Raw genomic sequence first — 20,986 nt, forward strand, 5'->3', positions numbered from 1 at the left:
GCATTTCCTGAATATAAAATTTGCAGTTGTTTGCTGATAGCAGATAATGATGTTTAGAAATAACAAAAAATCCAAAAGCATATCCATGGTGCCCACTCGAAACTTTTGATAGGAAGATTTATAAATGAGTACTTCTGATTTGAAAACTTACAGATTTTAGATGCATTATCGAACAAATAATTTTTAACTCCCCTAGATACACCAATAGTCTCCAACTATTAGAGTTAACAAGAATAGAACCACGTTAACAAATGTTACACAATGATAAATGAACGAAATCATCTTCAAAGTTCAATGTAATCAGTCCCATACACGAGCAACACGACAACAGTGAGAAGATACATATAATGTAATCAGGTAAGGATTAAGTAATTGTACCATTATCTGATAAATTGGGTAACTGAAACTGAAAAAATTCCGGCAAAATCACAATTATTAATTTTTTATTTTCTTTAAAACGCTAGCCAAAATACTAAGCTACTATGTCGTTTTAAAAAATTATCTAAGCTATAATTGAAGTACCAGAATCTCACAATGTTATGACTGTAATGACAAAAGAGACGGAAAATCAACCCAAAAATGAGCAACCAAAACATTGCCGAATCGAAAAGACTTTTGAGTGCTCATGCAATGGCTTATTCTCTTCCTTAGATAGTTTAGGAGGAAAATGCTTGTGAAAGGCTTTCACAGCTCCTGTCACCCCATCTTCATTTTTCATGGCATCAGCCACCTCAAAAGCACGCTTCTTGACCTGCATAAGGCAAAGAAGAAAAATTTACTAATCCTGTCCCTTGATTTAATTGAGCATTGCTATGCCAAAGACAAGAAAAATATACTAATTCTGTCCATTAATTTAATTGGGCATTTGCTATGCCAAAGACAGGCAATAAGGCAGAATATTTCTTTTAAACTTAAAATTCTCAAATTGATAAGACATATGAACCCTTATTTGCATTATGTCAATCCTCACTTGCAAGATGTAGAATTACGTCTCAAATCTTTATATATATGGCTTTTCCTTATTGTTTTTGGGAAAATATTGTTCTTTCCTTGTGAATTGACATCTATTATGTTTGCTAGAACATGACGATTAAGACTCCATAACTTTCATTACTACCCTAGTATACCTAGAGGTGCAATGAGTTTTATTCATGTCCGGATGTATTTACAAACGTTTGCGATGTTTAACATGGGACTCTAAAAAGTGAGGGAAGGAAATATGATCTGGCTCAAAACATTGTCCATTGCCTATAATCATTATGTATGTAAAAGCTGTGGATCCTCACCTACAATACCTCAAGGACAAGGTTTTGTCATGGCACTCTCTTTGAAAAGGAAATTGGATTGCTCTTTTATTAGCGTTCACATCTTTTAAAATATATTTTGTTATGTGTACCAGGGGCAAAACAATAATATCAAACCCAAAACACCTTCACCTTAAACAACATGGTATTAGAGCCACCAACCCACCACTGCTGTTAATCCTCCAATCACTACCCATCGATACTGTTATCACTGGCAAGCATAACAGCACCTCACTAGCTCCGACGACCCTAACACAAACCTCCGATGATCTCGATTTAGAGGCTGAAGGAGTTCTCCAACATCTGTGACCCTCTCTCAGGTCTTGCGACACCAGATCGATGTCACTGGCTGCGAGAGAGGCAGGGTTTTACTTGCCCTCCTCCGGCAACCCATCCTAGCCCACTCGCCGATCCTCGCGCCGCCGCCAGAGTTTTCACCTGAGGGTTTCAACCATGGTTTGATTTTCTTCTTTTCTTCAATACATTCTGATTATATGTTAAGGCAGCCTTGGGTTTATTTGTTGGACTAGACTTTGTTAGTTGATGTTTAGTGGTGGATTGGGCCTTTTTTTTTTTGGTGTTGGTATGGATTTGTTGCTGCCTTGTTTTTGGAATAGTTTGGTGTTGATTCTTTGATAGATGAGTTGCTGTTGGATTCACTGATTGCTTGGAGTACATTGGAGTGGTTGCTGGTTGAAATTTGGTACAAAGAAGTTTAATTGCGTGATTAGTGAACCCCTTGGACCTACAGACCCTAAATTTGTTGATTAGAGAGCCAAAGATGCACAAATTAGGAGTTGCTTGTGGAATAGCATGGAGTCTAAGATCAATTGTAGTTTGGTTTTCTTACCAACTGCTAAACTTGTTTGGGAACAAGCAAAGGAACTTTACTCTAGTGTTAACAATTTGAAGCAGATTTATGATCTTCATCAACTCCTTGAGTTTGAGTGATTTGTCTTTGGAGGACTATTATAACGAGTTTAAGGGTGTATGAGAAGAACTCAATATTTATTAGCTCATCTCCTCTGATGTTAAAACTACGAAGAAACAACGACATTCTATGCATGTTGCTCACTTCCTCTCTAGATTGCCTAAAAGTTTGAATCCGGTAAAATCACAAATTTTAGCTAGTCCAAACCTCCCTTCATTGAGTGAAGTTTTTGGTAGACTTCGATCGGCCACATTATCTGACTCGAGTACTACCTCTTTCTCTTCCTCTAGTACTGATGCATTACCTTCTCGTGATAAATCTGCCTTTATCACTTATATGGGGAGTAATAGAGGTGGTCGTGGAGGTCAAGGCCGTGGAGGCTGAGGCCATGGAGGTCATGACCAAAGGGGCCGTGGTAGTGAACAAGGGGGTCGAGGTAGAGGACGTGGTCTTCGTGTAAGTGCACTTATTGTCATGTGAGAATCATACAGTAGAATAGACTTTTGTTGGGAGTTGTATGTTAGACCCTGGGCACACCAAGCTAGTTTTCAATTTGAAGAACCGCCTTCACAGTCACTTCCACCAACATCTAGAGTAGTCTCTATTCCTGAGAAAGAGTATAATCGCCTTTTGTCTCTGCATTCCAACTCTGTTGGGTCTGATATTACTTCTACTTTGGCTCAACAAGGTACTTCCACTGCTTGTCTTGCCACTCAGGACCCTTGGGTCATTGACTCAGGTGCTACTAATCATATGATAGGAACCTCAGGTTTACTCTCTGACCTTGAGCAATCTAGTAGTCTTCCCAATGTTACATTGGCAGATGGCTCAGCCACTACAATTTCTAGTTTGGGCACTACCAATCTTAGTCCTAATCTCTCTCTCATCTGTCTTATATATTCCTCATTTTCTTTTTAATCTTTTGTCCATTAGTAAGCTTACTAAACTTTTGAATTGTGCTACCATTTTTTTATCCACTCATTGTATCTTTCAAGATCTCAAGACAGGGAAGATTATTGGTGGAGGGCAAGAAGCCAGTATATGAAAGATCCTAGATAGTAAACTAAATCATCTCACAATTATTCGTCGTCTGGTTGGTAAACTGAATCATCTCACAATTACTCGTCGTCTAGTTGGTAAACTAAATCATCTCACACTTATTCGCCTAAATATCATTTGCAGTTAGTGTTTTGAGCTAGTATATGAAAGATCCTCGCCTTACACATTGGGAGGCAGCTATTCAGATTGTGAGGTATCTTAAAGCACATCCAGGCTGTGATCTTCTTTATAAAGCTAATGGTCACCTACGGATAGAAGCCTACACTGATGCTAATTGGGCTGGATCACCGTCAAATAGAAAATCCACTACTGGGTATTGCACTTTTCTGAGAGGAAACCTAATTACTTGGAGAAGTAAGAAACAAACTATTGTTGCCAGATCTGGTGCAAAGGCTAAGAATAGAGCCACGGCACACACATCATGTGAGCTTATGTGGATTAAGCATTGACGTGAGGAATTAAGATTTGTTGTAAAGCTACCTATGACTATGCATTGTGATAATCAAGCAACAATTTACATTGCCACCAATCCTGTGTTCCATGAACGAAGCAAGCATATTGAAGTAGATTGTCATATTACACGAGAGAAAGTAGAAGATGGGGTAATTGCTACTCCATATGTTTCTGCAAAAGTCCAGATTGCTAAGATGTTTACCAAAGCTTTATGTAAGACTAGTTTGGGTTTATTATGTAACAAGTTAGGATTGTATGATAAAAACCCTCCAGCTTGAGGGTGAGTGTTATAAGTACTAGGGACAAAATAGTAATATCATGTACTTCTTTATATATAAATAATATTTTATGTGTTAGGGTTGACTTATCAAACCCTAAACACCTTCACCTTAAACAACATATTTAACTCTTTAATATTGAAGTTGTTAATTACATATGATATATTCATTATTTAATTTAGAGTTAAATTTGAATTCTATTGTGTCATTAAATTAAGTATTATTTAAATCTTACAAGTTAAGTAACAATTCTATTACTAAAGTTGGCAAAGAACAATCTATTTCAAAACCACACCATAGAATTCTAATAGTAACTCATTTGTAGAGTTCTTAAATCTTAACCATCCATGATTTAATGATTAGTGTGGAATTTGACCAGCCATCAACACTTAAACAAACATTAACTGGCACAATTTTTAGTATCTATGAAACATAGGGGTTGCTCATGGGTTGGTGGGTGAACATTATGACTTGACCGTGTCAAGTGATTGATCTTTGGGCTCAGTGTCAACTATTGGAATGGTTGAATTGAGCTCCCTACTTTCAAGTGGATGGTCGGACTTCGGACAGGTGATATTTTTGACACAAATTACTGAGAGAAAGAGAGAGAGAGAGAGAGAGAGAAGAAAAAAAGAAAAAGGAAAGAGAGATACACTACCAAGGACCCCAGGAATAAAATTTATTAAAACAATCTAAAACTTTAGCAATCTGATGTGAATCTAAAATCAACACAGTACAATACAAATACAACAATCGATAGAGAGAAATGGAATTCTGGACAAAGCCTTCAGAGGGAAAAAGGCAAGTGATAGTGAATGCGTGAGGACCAAGATGCAAGTGATTTCGAAGGCTCCAATGGTCTCGAAGGCAATGATGAAGGGATCACAAGGGTTGACAAAAGCTAGGGACAACGAGGTCTTGAAAGATAGTGAAGTTGTGTAAGGCTGTCTTTGGAGAGAGAGAGAGAGAGTATGAAAATCATATGGAAATTTAAAAATAGAAGGATTATCTCCAATGAAAATCACGTGTCTAGATAGATGGGTTTACTGGTCAATTGGGTCATATTCTTGGTAATTTCTTATAAAACCTAAGACCTGTTTGACATCAAATTAATTAAGAAGGAAAACCCTGATTTTAACCATCCACTCAGTCAAAACTGCCTACGACCTATTGGATCAAACCAAGTTGATAGGGTGGATTGGTTTTTTCAAATATTTGCTCAATTCTAATAGAAGATAGTGATGTTATGGAAAAATCTTAACCATTAATTCAACCATGAATGGTAAGGATTTTAAGGTTGAGTTACCATAGGAACTCTAGAAGATCTATATCAATTTTTACATGCATTTACCAATTTAATATCGAAGACAATAATCACTTATGACATGTTAATAATTATTTAAGCTAGCATTAAATATGACTTCTATCATGTCATTTATTTAAATATTATTTAATCTTAATCTTACAAGTTAAGGTAAGATTTCTATTCTATAGCTAGTAGGAAAATACATTTCTAATTTAAACAACATTGTTTTACCATATGCATTTCCAAAGAGGCAATCAAATTATAAAGGAGATGCTAATTGAAGGCAATTACCTTGATGCCTTATTGGTAATTAAACTTAGGTGGAAAATAGGGAAACTATTTACAGGAATATAAAAAGATAATTTGCACTTTAATTAATTACAATAATTAAATATTTGTGGCTTCAATTAAATGACATAATTAAATATTTGTGAATTTACTCAAGCAAGACGTTCATATTCTTACTCATATTAATATTAACAAAATACTTGTCCAAATTCCTTTCTATTTAATGAGGTGTAATATAATTTAAACTAATAATTCCCTAAATCTTTATACAAAACAATGAGTATTATAAATAATTCATAAGAAAAAAAGTATCCAAATCATTTTAAAATAAACCATAATATACTAATGCATGGGACATCAGTTAGTTGCAATAAAATTAAAAATAAAAACTAGTATCCCTTTCCATGAACTAAAGTATCCGTGCATGTCCTTTTCAAGAGAATTTATCTGCTTCAAGTCTAACTAAAAAGATATATATTTCTACTTTAAGGCATAAAAATGAACAAGAATCCCTTCCATTAACTTAAGTATCAGTGCATGCCCTTTCAAGAAAATTTAGCATCTTCAAGTCTAACCAACAAGACAGCTATTTCTACTTAAGGCATATACATAACAACATGACTCACTTAGACAACAAAATTAAGATAGGATGTTAGCGGCTACCTCAGGATCTAGCATGAAGTTAATGGCATCAACCAACTTTTCACGTGAAAATTCATCAATTGGGATAGGTGCAGGACCTACTCCTCGGGCATGAACCCGCTCTCCCCAGAATGGTTGATCACCAAAGAATGGGACAACGGCTGTTGGACACTAAATAGCAGAGAAGACCAACATAAGCAACTGAAACAATTACAAGACTATGAATCCCCTAGAATAGCAGAATTAGTTACCGCAGCTTTAAGGCCAGCAGCAGTTGTTCCAGCACCCCCATGATGCACCTACGTAATCATTTACCAAACAATAGGTGATTAAATATGAATCTAAAACATATATTGAAAATAATATATCCTAAAAAGGTATCATCTTTGACAAGGAGCTCTGTTCACTCAACATAAATCTCTGGTAATGTTTTAGTCATATGATTCATTTTCTGTCTGATTAGGATTCTTGCTATCTTTCTGAGTTACTATGGTACAATCTCTATTACATTAACCTTTTCTAGTACATAGCACACAAATGAATACCATAATGAATGTAACCAACCACGCTATCAAGTGACTGTCAAGCAAATGAAAAGAACAGCAAAGAAAAGTGAAATAGGGAACACACTCAGTAAATATCAAACTTTTAGTCATATGATGAGAGAAATAAACTTTTCATGATGTCAAAAAAAGCAGCCTTCTAGTAACCAGATGAACCAAACGCATCACAACTTCAATTTGCAATTCTTGGCAACCATCAAAATGAAAGTCTTAAGTAGTTAGAAAGTGGATCAAAAATGTACATGAAGCTCTCTAACAACCACCTTGCAATCATTGTCAACCAAGTATGAGCCATGTTGGGAACCAAAAAACCCATAAGTTTAAACAGTTAGGAAGTGAACCAACAATATATGCGAAGCTCTCCAACCATGCCATAATCTACTTAACTTCCTCGCTTGTTCCTAAAGTGTCAATATACCAAAGCTGTATGGTTGGGTAATGACTTGAACTTGAGTTAATTCTCTTAACCCCTGTAATATGCATAATCTTCTTTAAACAGGTCCTTTTAATCTGAGCAGAAAATGAGGTTTTCAGCTGTAAGTCACCTATATTAGAAACAAACTACGTGTGCGTTTAGATACCGCTTATTTTTCTGAAAACTGAAAACTGAAAACAATAAAAAAAATATATATATATTTTTCGGATTACTGTTCACAAGGAAAACACTGTTCACTTGCCTTCTTGCACTGTTCATGGGAACAGAGCAAGAGTCGCTGGGTTAGTAAAAAAAAAAAGGGCTGAAACACAAAACACGTCTAACGCAAACGCAAACCAAACAAACACTAAATATTCAAAAAAAGAGTAGAAACAAACTAACATTTGAAGGTAAGAATTTGGACCCAATAATGAATAGTAAATGGCTGTTTTGAAGTTACACAGCAGCTATTAAGGAGGAGCACAAGCAGGCACTTCAGCATCATAAAAAACATGATACCGTTAGAAATTTCATGTGTGAGAAGCTTGATTAGTTGAGTAGTGAAGTCTCACATTGGATATTAATGAGAAGAATGAGCAGTTAATATAATATAGTTGAGCTCATAGCCATTGATTTAAGCTTTTCAGTTAAGTGTTGTCTTTATATGTTATATTAACTACTCAATTGGAGTCTCTCTAATGTGTTCTCTCCCCCAACAATTGGCATCAAAGCTGATGGTTCGTGGGCAAGTATTCGGTAGTAGAGGTCCCACCAAGTAGAGCTAGAAGACTCTCATGTTCGCTCCACCAATGGTTGAGTAAAAAGGTTCTACTAAGTATGTTGGTGGCTCCCATCAATGTGCAAGGATGGCTCCCATGTTCACCCCACTCATGGTTGAGTAAAGGGCACACCATTGGTGACAGTGATGCATCACACTATCACATTTGGATTGTAAAGAAAAAAAGGCTTCCCAAACACAACTCCACATCACATAAGCAAAACAACAATATACGTAGCAAACGATCCAGCATTTCCTTTTCCGCCTTTGTCGACACAAGCAACAACAATCTACCAATATAATTTCTTGATTTCAGAGGTTGTTCTTGTTCAGGATCTTTCCCCCACCTGTGTCCACAGAAAGATCCAAATTCGCTTACCTCCAGCCATCCCAAACTGGCAGGTCCTTTTGATGGTAGAAGGGGACAAGTGTAAAAATAGAAATAGGGAGGAATCACTTTTGTGTCTAAGAATAGAAAGGAAAAAAGAATTTTTGACGGCTGCCATACTAAACTTGCAGGAGCATCCAATACCAAAACAAAGAAGGCACCAGTAGGTTATTTTCTTTAGCCCGTAGTTATAACCAAACTAGTCTTTTATTTCTCAATGTTAGGTTTTATTTATTATTATGCTGAGAAGGATGGACAAAAACACGACATAAGACACAGTGACATAACAATTCTTGAAAAATTATGAGACAACACAATGGGGGTACAACAATTAATTAATTTATTAGTTGATAACTTTATATTTTATTTATTTACAGGCATATTTTACATTTATTCTATCTTTTTTAATAACTATCTATCAAAATCTTTATATTACGAGTTGTCTAAAAATCTATGTTGCACAGACACGGACACGGACACGGATACAGGGATACGGCAATTTTTGAAAAATAAGGACACGACACGGCGGGAACACGGCGGTGAAATAATTAATTATATTTTATATTTAGGCATATTTTATATATATAATTTCCTATAAAATAAAGTAAATAGATTATTCTAATTATTATTAAAATATAATTAATAATGATTTTTTTGTAAATAAAAAAAACAAATTGGACAAAAGTTTCCTTCCACTAACTTTTTCCATTTCCCAACCCACTCACATGGCCTCCACTATTTACTTCTCCTCTTACCTGACCATTTTTTCTTCTTTTTCTCATTTCCAACGTTCCCACTTCCCACGTCTCTTCAATTTTCAGTGGCTCAGGTTCTTCAGTCTCTTTTCTCATCTTTTTTCACTTCTTCTTCTTCTGTATTTTCTCTCTCACAACGGCTCTGCTTCATGCCTTCATCTCGTTCTTTTTTTTCTTTGTTTTTTTCCTTTCTTTTTCATCTCCTCTATAGAAGATCCAGTGGCAGTGATTTTTCTTTTTATTTTTTAAGAGGGAAAGAAGCCCAAAATGCGTGATTTCGGCCGAATTTTTCTCTTCAATCTGTGATTTTCTATTTTTTTTCTTCACTGCTGGCGTGTCAGACGCATCGGAATCGCGTCAGAGCCGTGTCGGAGCCGTGTCGGCGCCGCGTCGGCGCGTGTCGGAGAAACGAAAAAAAAAAAAGAGGACACTCGCCGGACACCGGAATCCGGCGAGTCGTACCCGTTCCGGTGTCCGACACGTGTCCGACACCGACACGACGCCAAAAATGGCGTGTCCGTGCAACCTAGATTTCAGCCTTTACATTTTCTCATGTCAAAAGATCTTGACTTTTCTTTCTTTTTGAATGTTTTAACTTATAGTTGTTGCTTGTGTTGGGAGAACTTTTTAGACATAATTAGGTATTTTAGACTTGTAACAACAATGTTGGATGCATTAGTTATTTGTGATTCCAAGATAGTTCTAGGAACCTCTATTTGTTTTTGAAATGGAGAGGGACCATTCAATGCCAAAGATTTAGCTTTTCAAAAATTTGAAGGTATACACAATATCGCGTCATTTAACATCAATTATCAATTTTTATTTGGTGGAATGATATTTTAAATGACATAGTGCCATTAACCTGTTTAGATTTATGAAAAAAATGAAATTCTTACCATGAAATGAACTCTCTCTATTTCAAAGCAAATGTAGAGGATCATGATCTAGTAAATTATTAAAAATCATAGGTTTTATTTATTTATTTATTTATAAATTTAATTAATTATTTCAGTTCTTTGGTGTGGCAATTTTAGAGTCTCTACCTTGCTGATAAAAGGTTGATTTAGGTAAAATAGGTATAATCATATGATAATCTCACTACTAATGAATTTTAGTGCTTTCGTTTTTGACGTTATTTGCTTATAACTACAATTATTATTTCGTATATCAGCAGCTAATGACCTCTGGGTGAAGTTATAGGTATAAGACCCATTGGATGCATATAACTTACCCAAAAAACAAAAAAAAAAAACACAAAGAAAATTGGTATTTGATATGGCTTTGTTTAAAGAAGACTCAGACTAGTTGGCAAGATACTTGTCCTTGTTGTCTGTGCCTTGAACAAAAACAAAGGGTAAGAAATCATACGCATTGGCGATGTCTACATTTTCACATTATAATTCAAAATACCTTTTTATTATTATTATTATTGTTTATAGATAATTCAAAAGTTGTGCGAGGGGGTATTTGAACACCAGGAAGTGTGATTACTAGGGCTTTGGGCTTCATCTATTAATGGTTGGGACAGTATAAACGCTGCTTGTTAGTGAGGCATAAATAGGGAATAGATGAGTTTGAATTCCTAAGTTTTAGTTGAAGTCAACTGAAAAAGACTAGATGTGCACCACCTGTCAAGCAAGGTATACAATTCGGGTGCATCCTCATCCACCTTGGGTTGGGATGTCATCATATATATATAAAAGATGGGTTCAAGTTACACATTTTTTAGACTATAGATTTCTAAGAAATCTAATGGTTAGAAAATCACTATAATCCATGTCATCTTTAAAATTAATTGCCATATTAGCTAACCTAATTAATTTGAGTGAATATTATATTATTTTCTTTTCTACTTTCTTTCTCTTTCCTAATTAATTCATCCCAAACCTTGCACAAGTGCCTATTCTTAATTCTTGAGTTGCAGATTTTCTTCCTTATAGCCTTGTTCTACTCTGGTATTTATGTATTGATTATTTGATATGTGAGGCTGCTTGGCAAATAATTATTTGGGTCTAGATTTAGATTTCTTTATTTTGGATTGACAAATCTTGTGGGGGAATGTGAAAATCAACAGCAGGTGGATGCTTTTAATAAGGGAGATATTTATCTTAGTGTGGAAAAGTTACTGTTAAAAGTTACTGTCTGGTTCAGCTAGGAATGATGCCAATATGATGTTTTTTTTTTTTTTTTTTTAATTTTTAATTTTATTTTTTAAGTATGCTAGGATTTATGATGCGATGAGATGCCATGATAGATGTATATTAGGGTTATGGAACATTTGATGCCTTGTTAATTATTAGATGCATGTTAGTGTTTGTGTGTGAGTATAGAATACAGTGTTGAATATTCCTTTAATGAGATTAAGACGTAAGACATAATGAGTGGAAGTCGACCCACAGGTTAGGCGGTTTTAGACATAATGAGTGGAAGCCGACCCACAAGTTAGGCGGTTTTAGATGCCTACCACCTTCCCAAAATTGCACCTAAACTCCGAACCCATACTTTGGTAGTAAGATCAGTCATTTCACGTAAGGGTGCTATATTTATGGTTTCTAGACCATAAAACTAGGTGGCGACTCCTTTTCTCTGCCCAGGTCCACTCAGTCGAGGCATACTCCCCATAAAGGCATTGATCGCGCGTTGCGCCCACACACCCTAGGGTTTATGTGGCCTTTCTTTTCTGAAAATAGTTTTGTATTCTAAAAAATAAGTTATTTTTTACATAAACACTTTCCTCAAGTCAATTTCCATCTGCTTGGGCTCTAAACCAACCTCAAGCCTTAAAGTTCTAACATCATTGGGGAACGGGGGCCTAAGTCGTAAAGGGTACAAAATGTGGTATCTACAGTATTGCTTTAGCCAGATCCCATTGGACGACTTGATCGGAAAATATGTAATCTTCTTCTCCATCGAACCAATCGTGGGCACTATCAGTCTAGTGCTCCATATTATCATTTTCATCATCAACCAAGACGAAGTATCGTCCTTCATTGGTGGGTGAATTAGGGTCCCATTGAATCCAAATGTGAGTTGGGGAGTATTTAACTAGGCCTTTCATATTGGTCCAGTCATGGTCTTCCCAAGACCCAGCACCCCCAGCCTCGGAGAAGTCGTTAACTCTTGTGAAGGTCCACAGCCTTGGAACATCCCTCAATATGGGAAAACATGGTTAGTCTCCTCTTGAGTCGAGTAGCTAGACATCGTGGCACGTGGAAAAACGGTACGTGACACCCTTAAGATAAGCATGTTTCCTAAATTAAAAAGCGTGCTTTATTTAGATGTCCTTAAGAAAATATTTAAGTCCATTTTAATGAAGGCTCAATTACAAAATCACTCCATTTCCTCTCATGTGTCTTATCCCTAGTTTCATAGGGCTTGGTCCATTTACAAAGTGCTCTCAGTTTACACTCATGGACTTTCATTAGAATATGCTTATAGATTTCCAATCCTTTGTCTCAAACATGGGCTACCAATGTATTCATAACTTTTGGGCTCTTCATCTTTCATTCATTTCATTCATTTTTTTGAAGTAGCCTCCTAGCTAGAATACGTTATGACCTTTCCCTCAAGGTCCATGAGTCTCACATCATCTTGGCCTTTACATGCAACAAGAAGGCCCAAAACTAAAGAGATTCATTTGACTTTGTAGGATCTAGGATGCTAGGCCCATAGCACATTTGTTACCTTAGGTCCAAGAATTTCTTTTTCAAAAAGGCCTTGATTTGGGCTTATGATAGCAAATGGGCTATGTCCCCATGAACCTTTCAAGTTAAGACATACCTTTGAGCTTTTGGGATAAGCCTCTTATGTAACATCCCGGCCTAATTGCATGATTAATTTTATAGATTTATATACTTATTATTAGCTTAATTACGTTAAGTACGTAAGACTTTGATATTTTGATGTTATAAAAGCTATAGGCTTTTTTTTTTTTTTTTAAAGTTATGGAAAAAAGTTTTATAAAGGTAAGGATATATGTGCATAGTTATTTATTTTTTGGGTCTTTCTAGAATATAGAGGGGTGGTAAGTAAATTTTGAAAAGTTAATGGGTGAGTCATCAACCCATTTCTTCCCCTAGCAAACACGTGCTTCACCCAAATTCTTCTCCCTTATCTCTTTGTTGCACCATAATGTATATCCCTTGTTCTTCTTTCTTTTTTCTCTTTCTTTGTTCTTGAACCGGCAGCACCTCCTCTCACCAACAACCATCCTTTTTCTCTCACCGAAACCATAGATATCTCTCTCTCTAAGAAGAAATCAAACTCTTACTAAAGTTTCAGCTTCAGTTGTGGGTAAATAAATAAGATTATTTTCTGTTGTGGGTAATTTTAATGGTGTAATGGTTTGCTTTAGTTTTCATTATATATTCTCTAATTTTTGTTAGAAGTTGGAATTTGTGGTTTTGTGTTAGCAAGTTGAAAAATTGAAGATATTATGGTCAATTGGCTGCCTATTAATATATTCTAACATGTATAGTATAGGTATAAAAACACCCACACGAAATGAAGGCCAATTGCAATTAGTTGATAATTTTGTGAGAAAATATGTTAAAGCTGTCACTGTGACAAATTCAATGTTTACAAAATGAAAAAGCTAGATTAAATCATATTTTGTGAATTTGGATGCTAGGAGTAGTTCTTATGAATTCTAAGACACACATGGTTGTAATGGAAGTGGTCTCATAGGAATTGGATCAATATAAAAATAATGGTTTAATTTCTAAGTGGAATGAAATTCTGTTAGGACAGATTTAAGTATGTTGTCTTGTATGATTTTTAGTTAATCAAGGTTTTATGCTTTGGCTTTGAAAATGATATGAAATATGCTAGACATCCAAAGGTGTTGGTTCTATAAATTGCATGAAGATTTGGTGTGAATAGATAGCCCATTTATATTTTATAAATGAGGTATATGCTGCTGAAATAAGCAATGAACAGTAAATGATATATCTAATTTTAAGGATTTAATTCTAAAGTTAAGGTGAATGTTTTGAGTTATAAATTAGTATATTCATCTTTTGGTATGTTTGGATCATAGATAAATTTTGTATGCCTTTGGTTTCTTTATGGTTTGGTACATCATGTGTTTGATGAATGTATCTTGTATTTGGGGAACCTTTGTTTGATGAGAATTAAGAATTTTTTGAGTTTGAGAGTTAAGTTGTAATTCATGTATAAGTTTATATACTTAGGAAGATTTGTTAGTAATAAGTTTTGGTCATTCATTTAGGTGATGAGAACGAGAACGTGGACACTTGAGCTCATCTTATTGAAATCTCTCGCGTCTTCTGCTTTCAAGTAAGGAGTATATGACATATGCGTTTGATAAGTATAAGAATTGTTTAAAAAATTTATCATGCATCAAAACCTTTTAATTAAACTTATTACATATAAGCATGATTTAAGTAAAGATATATGTTCGTGAATTGTTGAATCCCATATATATATGATAATTCTAGCATATTGATGTTATTACTTATATCACGAATATAATATTTAAAAATGAAGTAGATACGCCATTGTTATGAAATATTTATGTAAAAGTATAATTATCAGAAAAATATAGTTTTCGGGTTATTCTATTGTTATGATCTGAACTCAGCTAGTAGGGGTAGAGGTTAATAGTACTGGCATTTTCATGGAAATTTTTGATTGGCCAATATAAGTGGTGAAGACTCTGCTGTACCTACCTTTGTTGGGAACAGCCAACTTGTGGAGGATGCCAATCGACCCCATGGTTGATGATCTGATCTGATTACACTGAAAGGAGTATGATACTTTTTGATATGATCCTAATATTTTCTAGCATTGTGAGGAATGCTGGATGCTTGGTACAACGTGCTAGAAGCCTCTCAAAGTTGTGACAGACTTACAATTGGACTGACTAATGTATTATTAATGAGTTATTAAGCTATTTTGAATTTATAAGAAAAGTATGATGATAAGAAAGGTATGTTGAATGTATTATAAGTCTGATGAAAACTTTATGATTAGATGTTTATAATCCACTTAAAGATAAGATTACTGAATTATGTTTAAGTTCTTTACTATGTCCTTTTATTATTATATGAAAGGAAAATGATATATTTTCATCTGAAAGTTCATAAGTTATTTTAAGAATAGTATGAACACTATTGAAGACTATTTATCAAAGCTGGCATATCCATAAAATATTTGATTTACATGCATTTTTATTAAATACTCATGAACTTAAAACCTTATTAGGTTTCACAATTCACCCTATTATATTTCAGTACACAGGTTCTTTCCTGAAAGCAGTGAGAGTATTAGAGGTGACAAGGAATCTATGATTGGAATGTATAGTTTTTTGTTGTATATTAGTTTAGCTCTTTTGTTGTATATGAGAAATTAAGATGTACTTGATCCTTTTGAGCACAGATGTATTTTAGAACCTTAGTTTGTTTTGAACCTCAATTATATATCTTTGAGGTTAGGTTTGTAAATAAGAGTTTTGTTAAACATTTAGTTATGTAATATTTACATGAATACCTTAAGTTTTCAAGTTTTTAAGAATTTTGTATATTATAGCTTTTATGCAAGGAAGTAAAAAGGAATATAAGAAATGATTTTTGACAAGCACCTTTAGCTTTAGTTGGTTCATGTTAGTATTAAGTTAAACTTTATATTAACATGCCAGTTATGCTCTAAATTCTGAAGTACAAGTTTGGGTCGTGACATCTTATATGTGAGGTATTTCTTTTTTTAATCCCAAATCTTAAGGTATGTTATAACTTTTGGGTCATCATTCCAATTTAAATATTTGTTTGCTTTTTAGAATTATGTGATCACAAGATATATGGTTAAACAAATAAGAGATATAAAGAGTATCCTTTTTTGATAGGATCTAGGCCCCTCTATGAGTGGGTAAACTTTATAAATCTAATGGGATAAATCAATAGGTCACTCACAACTTGGTGAACCATTATTCCAACCTTGGGCCTAAATGGACACCATATAAATTGGTGGACAAATCTTTAATGTACTTAGTCCATCATAGACAATGTCACAGATTGTGAGTTGATGGGATGAATTCGGAAAGTCTTGGCCCTAAACAGCGCCTCCACTTTCCCACTAATCACCTATCATAGCAAAGCAAAAGGGATAAAAGAACCGAGTGAGAGTGTGTGCAAAACCATATTGAAAAAGCCTTTGTTAGGGTTAAGAAATGGAACACATTGGAGTCAAACTTTTCTATCCCTAGTGGAGTCTCCACTGTGGGCGTAAGTGCCCCTACCCCATCGCCAACACGGCAAGGAGTGGTTTCATCAGAGGAAGTACGCTTCAGCCTAGGGTGGACCGGGTAGAGAGTGTAGATGGAATCATCACGTAGATTAGGTCTATGAACCATATATGTAGCGCCCTTGTGGAATTATTGATCTTTACTAGAGCACGTGTCCAGAGTTTAGGTATAGGGATGAGAAGGTGTTAGGCACTCAACCCCATCCAACCTATAAGTTAGCCTTCACTTATTGTGTTCCAAATTCTAGTCCCATCAAAGGGTTTTTTAGTAGGCTGTTCTAAACTCTCTCATACACACACACACACATTATCATGCATCTAGCATACAATATGACATATCATCCAAGATACATCATGGCATTAGAACTTATCATTCATAAAAAAAAAAAAATCATGCTTTATATCCAAGGGTAGCAAGCAATACATATAGTAATGCTCACAAGGCAAAGGCATCAAGAGTTAATACATGCAAATTCAATCATCAAAGAAACATGGCATTTATCTAGCACGCTCGCCAACCATATTATGTTCATCATCCAAATCAAATGCATATTCATGTAATTATGCATGACTTACCTTACTGCATCTCAACACCTATACATCAATGCATGTTCATGTTCATATGCAAGTTCATAGCGTTCATTAAGCACAAAAACCCGTATCATGGAATCTAAGCAAATGAAGATTAAAACATGTTATACCACTAACCTAGGACCTAAACATGTGAGAAACAAACTAAACAAAAGCTAAAATATGCATTTAAACAAAATAAAAAGCAAGAATTTATGGGCTGAGCCTGCATAGGCAGTGTCATGAAGCTACATACATGCATGAGCTTGCGTACATAACCTTGCCCAGAAACACAGCATACAACACCAATCAAAACCTATTCTAAACAACCTAACATTCTTTATAAATAATCAAACAACAAAGCTAAACTACATAGGAATATAGTAAAATAGAAAAGCAGAGATAAAAATAAACAACTAAAAAGATCAAAGCAAGAACACGTACCTCACACAAGAAATTTTTAGAGCTTGATTTTGACCGTTCTCTTCAGTTAATCTACAAAACAAAATATACAGTGTTAGTAAGTTTAACTAAAAGGCTTTGGACTAAAATAAGTCTCAACCAAGAAATTTAATTTAGGATGCTTCACAAACTAAAAAACTTCTCTTGAATAATTATTTTGGAGTAGATTCTGTGTGTCTTCAGGAAAAGGGCTATGGGGCATTTTTATAGTGTTCAAAGAGAAGGGGTACAGGCAATTCCAAGCGATGTGGGATTGCTTCTGCCCAATTTTGAGTAAAAAACTTTCTTTGTAGAAATCTTGAAACCTTAGTTGCGTACGCATGCATGTGGGTGCGTACGCATGGGGTTAAGGCTACATACACAGGCTCAAAGTTTCGTACACACCCTTAGGGTTTTTGCTTGATTTTTCTTTCTTCCAAAAGCATATTTCAGCTAAAGTATTTCCATAGCTAGGCCCTAGACTAGTCCTAGACCTCCTAGTGTTATCGTCATGGGGAATGGAGGCTCGAGTCGTAAGGGGTACAAAATAAGGTGTCTAGAGCTGTTGCCACATTTTTATTTCCAATCTCAACAAATTATTAACTTTGATCTTAAGTTGCAGAAAAAAAGAAAAAAAAAATTCATGTTCCCCCCTTTACTGTTGCTTCCTCGGCTTTCCTCAAAACTTTCTTTTTTTCCACTAGTGTTCTGGAAATATTACAAACGAACTTCTTACTCCATCGTTTCAAATGTGTTTGACATGCTTCAATTTTTCCAATCACTTTTGCCATAGGTGGACACAAAGAAATAGCCCTTCATACCCAGCCACAGTGTCATTTCCGCCCTCATTCTCATGCCATAGTTGTTCAAAATGCCAAGGTCTTTATGGCTTCACCTCCAAACCTTCGGGGAGAATCAAGATAGGATTCTGGTTTGAGGCGCCACCTACCAAAGTTCGAAATTTTGTTCTGGGAAAAAAATTGAACCAATTTGTGGTGCACACAGCTCCATCTAACCTTTCCCAAACAACTCCTCCATTTGGATAATTTTTGAACCAAGTGAATTTATTCCTAACAAATCCTAAATCCATCAATCCACATTCGTCTAAAGCTTCCCGGAATTTTTGCATTTTTCCATAGGGTCGAAGACGCCTCCTTAATTTTTCAGGTGACTTAAGTACTCTTTAAAATCACTTGCATGCAACCATGGTAGTAAAAACCTTTTTTGGAAGTCCCTTAGCATCAATGTGATTATGGAAAAATGATTCAACATGTAAATCAAAATTCTTATTCCCAAAAAGTGTCAATCCACCTCCACGAGTAAAAACCTTAGAAACACCATGATGATTTCCAAATTACAAAGTATCACGAATACCAACTAGCCCTACTTCATCCAACCATGTTTTGACTAAAAATACCACTATAAGATCTTGTGCCCAGACTAAGTCATCGAGCTCTTGAATTGTCTGTCGGTTCCTAAGCCCCCGACAATTCCAACATAACATATTCATTATGTAACGACCCAAGGAAAAGCACTAGCCACATCTGTGCTATACCTCAAAAAGACTAGTCACAATTGAGGCTCATTGTAGTTGTTAATAAAGCTCAGATCTACCTAGTAAATACTTGATGAACTCACATAAGGTTACTGGGGCGGCTCTGATACTATATGTAACGACCCAAAGAAGAGCGCTAGCCACATCTACGCTATACCTCAAAAAGACTAGTCACAATTAAGGCTCATTGTAGTTGTTAATAAAGTCCAGATCTACCCAGTAAATACCCGATGTAGGACTTATCACACACCTACACACATCACTCAATCAATCAAATTGGGGCATCACATATAACTTTTGGCAGAGCTGGACATTAGCCTCTGTTAATTATGGGAAAATTTTCTTGTCATCTTGTGAAACTAACTTCTTCTTCTTCTCTGGTAACCCGAGATGATCCGCAACATTTTTTGGAGTTCTTCTTCTTCTTCTTCTTCTTCTTCTTCTTCTTCTCTCTCTCTCTCTCTCTCTCTCCATAAACTCTACTTTGTATTATTGGTTTGTTTGTCTCATCTCTATCTAATTTTCAGCATTCTCTTCTTTTGTGCTTTGTAGTCTTATATTGACGCTTGTCCTTACTTATTATTTTCTGGTAATTCTCCAAATTCTTTTCAATCCAAATGTAATCCATTTAGTTTAAAGTTACGGTTTTTGAAATACCAATTATAGTGCCTGGTAGGTGTTTGATAATGGGTCTCAGTGATTGTGACCTTTGCCTCCAAAATAATTCATCCTGGAATAATAGGAATTTATCTCATCCCTTACCTTTTGAATCAACTCTAGATTTTTGGCCATATTCATAGAAGACAAAGCTTCTAGTTCTTTATGCTTTTCCTCAATCTTTTTCTTTGAGTTATCCAAAGTTCTACTCCATCCCACTAAGGCCATACGCAATATTTTATCTTGTCAAACAAATGGTACATAGGGCTACTCGTGGGAGCCACTCCATTCCAGGATGCTTGGATTCCCCTTCATATGTTGGATGTGATGCCCATTTCTCCTCAAATTGCTTTGGCTTTCTTTTCCTTCTATCAACTAATCCATCTGCTTAAGTGGTAATTAATATTGGATCATGGTCAGAATATGCAACTTGGAGATGGTGTACCTTAGCATGTGGGAAAATGTCTCGCCATCCAGTAGTTGCACAAGCCCGGTCCAGCCTCTCCTGAACGAAGGAACTCCAGGTCTACTATTTCTCCCAGTAAAGATATTCCCAATGAGGCTAAGGTTTATTAACCTGCAATGTAATAATGCACTCCAAAAATCCTCCATGCATCTAAGTGGTCATAGGATTCACCTTTGTTTTTCATCCGACAATAGAATTTCATTGTAATCCCCCATACATATCCAAGGCAAAGAATCTCTTGAATGGAGATGCCTCAAATACTCCTAAGACTTATGTTTTTGATGCTTCTCCGGTCTTCCATAAAATCCCGTTAATCTCCATGGTGAAGAGGGGTCAGTCATTATTCAGGCATCAATACGGTTTAAAGAATATGTTTGCACATGTAAATCTATGCTTGCCTTCGATAACATAGCAATACCACTGACTCTACGAACACACAGAACTACTAGCATGGAATCATAGTGTAAGTCTGCTCGAATATTCCTCATCTCGTTCACTATTTATTTGTCTCCATGAGAAACAAGACATCGGGAGCTTTTTCCCTCACCAAGTGAGAGAGTACAGTGCCTGCACGAAGGTTCCCAAGCCCTCGACAATTCCAGCTTAAGACAATCATTGTGCTCAGCGGGGCTAGTTATCAGCCTCCACTGTTGTGTTTTTTCAATTCTTGGTAGCCCCCTTTAAACATTTACTATCACCACCATCTTTATTCTTCCCCACATGTCCACGTTTTTTTCCAATAGCCCCACTGTTATTTTCTATTTCCTTGCTTTCCATAAATTCCCTTGTAATTTTGGTCCACTTGGGAACCTTTGCTTGTGTGACTTTAGTTCGGCCGTGTGCCTGCCCATCAAGAACTAGAGTAGCCAAGGTTTCA

The 20,986-nt window shown here is 35.6% G+C and overlaps 2 long non-coding RNA genes across 2 annotated transcripts; one reads left to right on the top strand and one right to left on the bottom strand.

Moving 5' to 3' along the window:
* Window positions 1-265: 265 nt before the first annotated feature.
* LOC136067078 (uncharacterized) lies at window positions 266-6,901 on the bottom strand. The gene is made up of 3 exons (XR_010628599.1): window positions 6,513-6,901; window positions 6,283-6,432; window positions 266-751 (listed from the first exon to the last, which is right to left on the bottom strand). It is a non-coding gene; the product is annotated as an uncharacterized LOC136067078 (long non-coding RNA).
* Window positions 6,902-13,096: 6,195 nt separating this feature from the next.
* LOC112033947 (uncharacterized) lies at window positions 13,097-15,759 on the top strand. Its single transcript, XR_002885312.2, has 3 exons — window positions 13,097-13,453; window positions 14,391-14,458; window positions 15,415-15,759. It is a non-coding gene; the product is annotated as an uncharacterized LOC112033947 (long non-coding RNA).
* The last annotated feature ends 5,227 nt before the right edge of the window (window positions 15,760-20,986 follow it).

This window comes from Quercus suber, unplaced genomic scaffold, assembly GCF_002906115.3.
Source record: "Quercus suber isolate HL8 unplaced genomic scaffold, Cork oak 2.0 scaffold_57, whole genome shotgun sequence".
In the NCBI taxonomy this organism is placed as follows: domain Eukaryota; kingdom Viridiplantae; phylum Streptophyta; class Magnoliopsida; order Fagales; family Fagaceae; genus Quercus; species Quercus suber.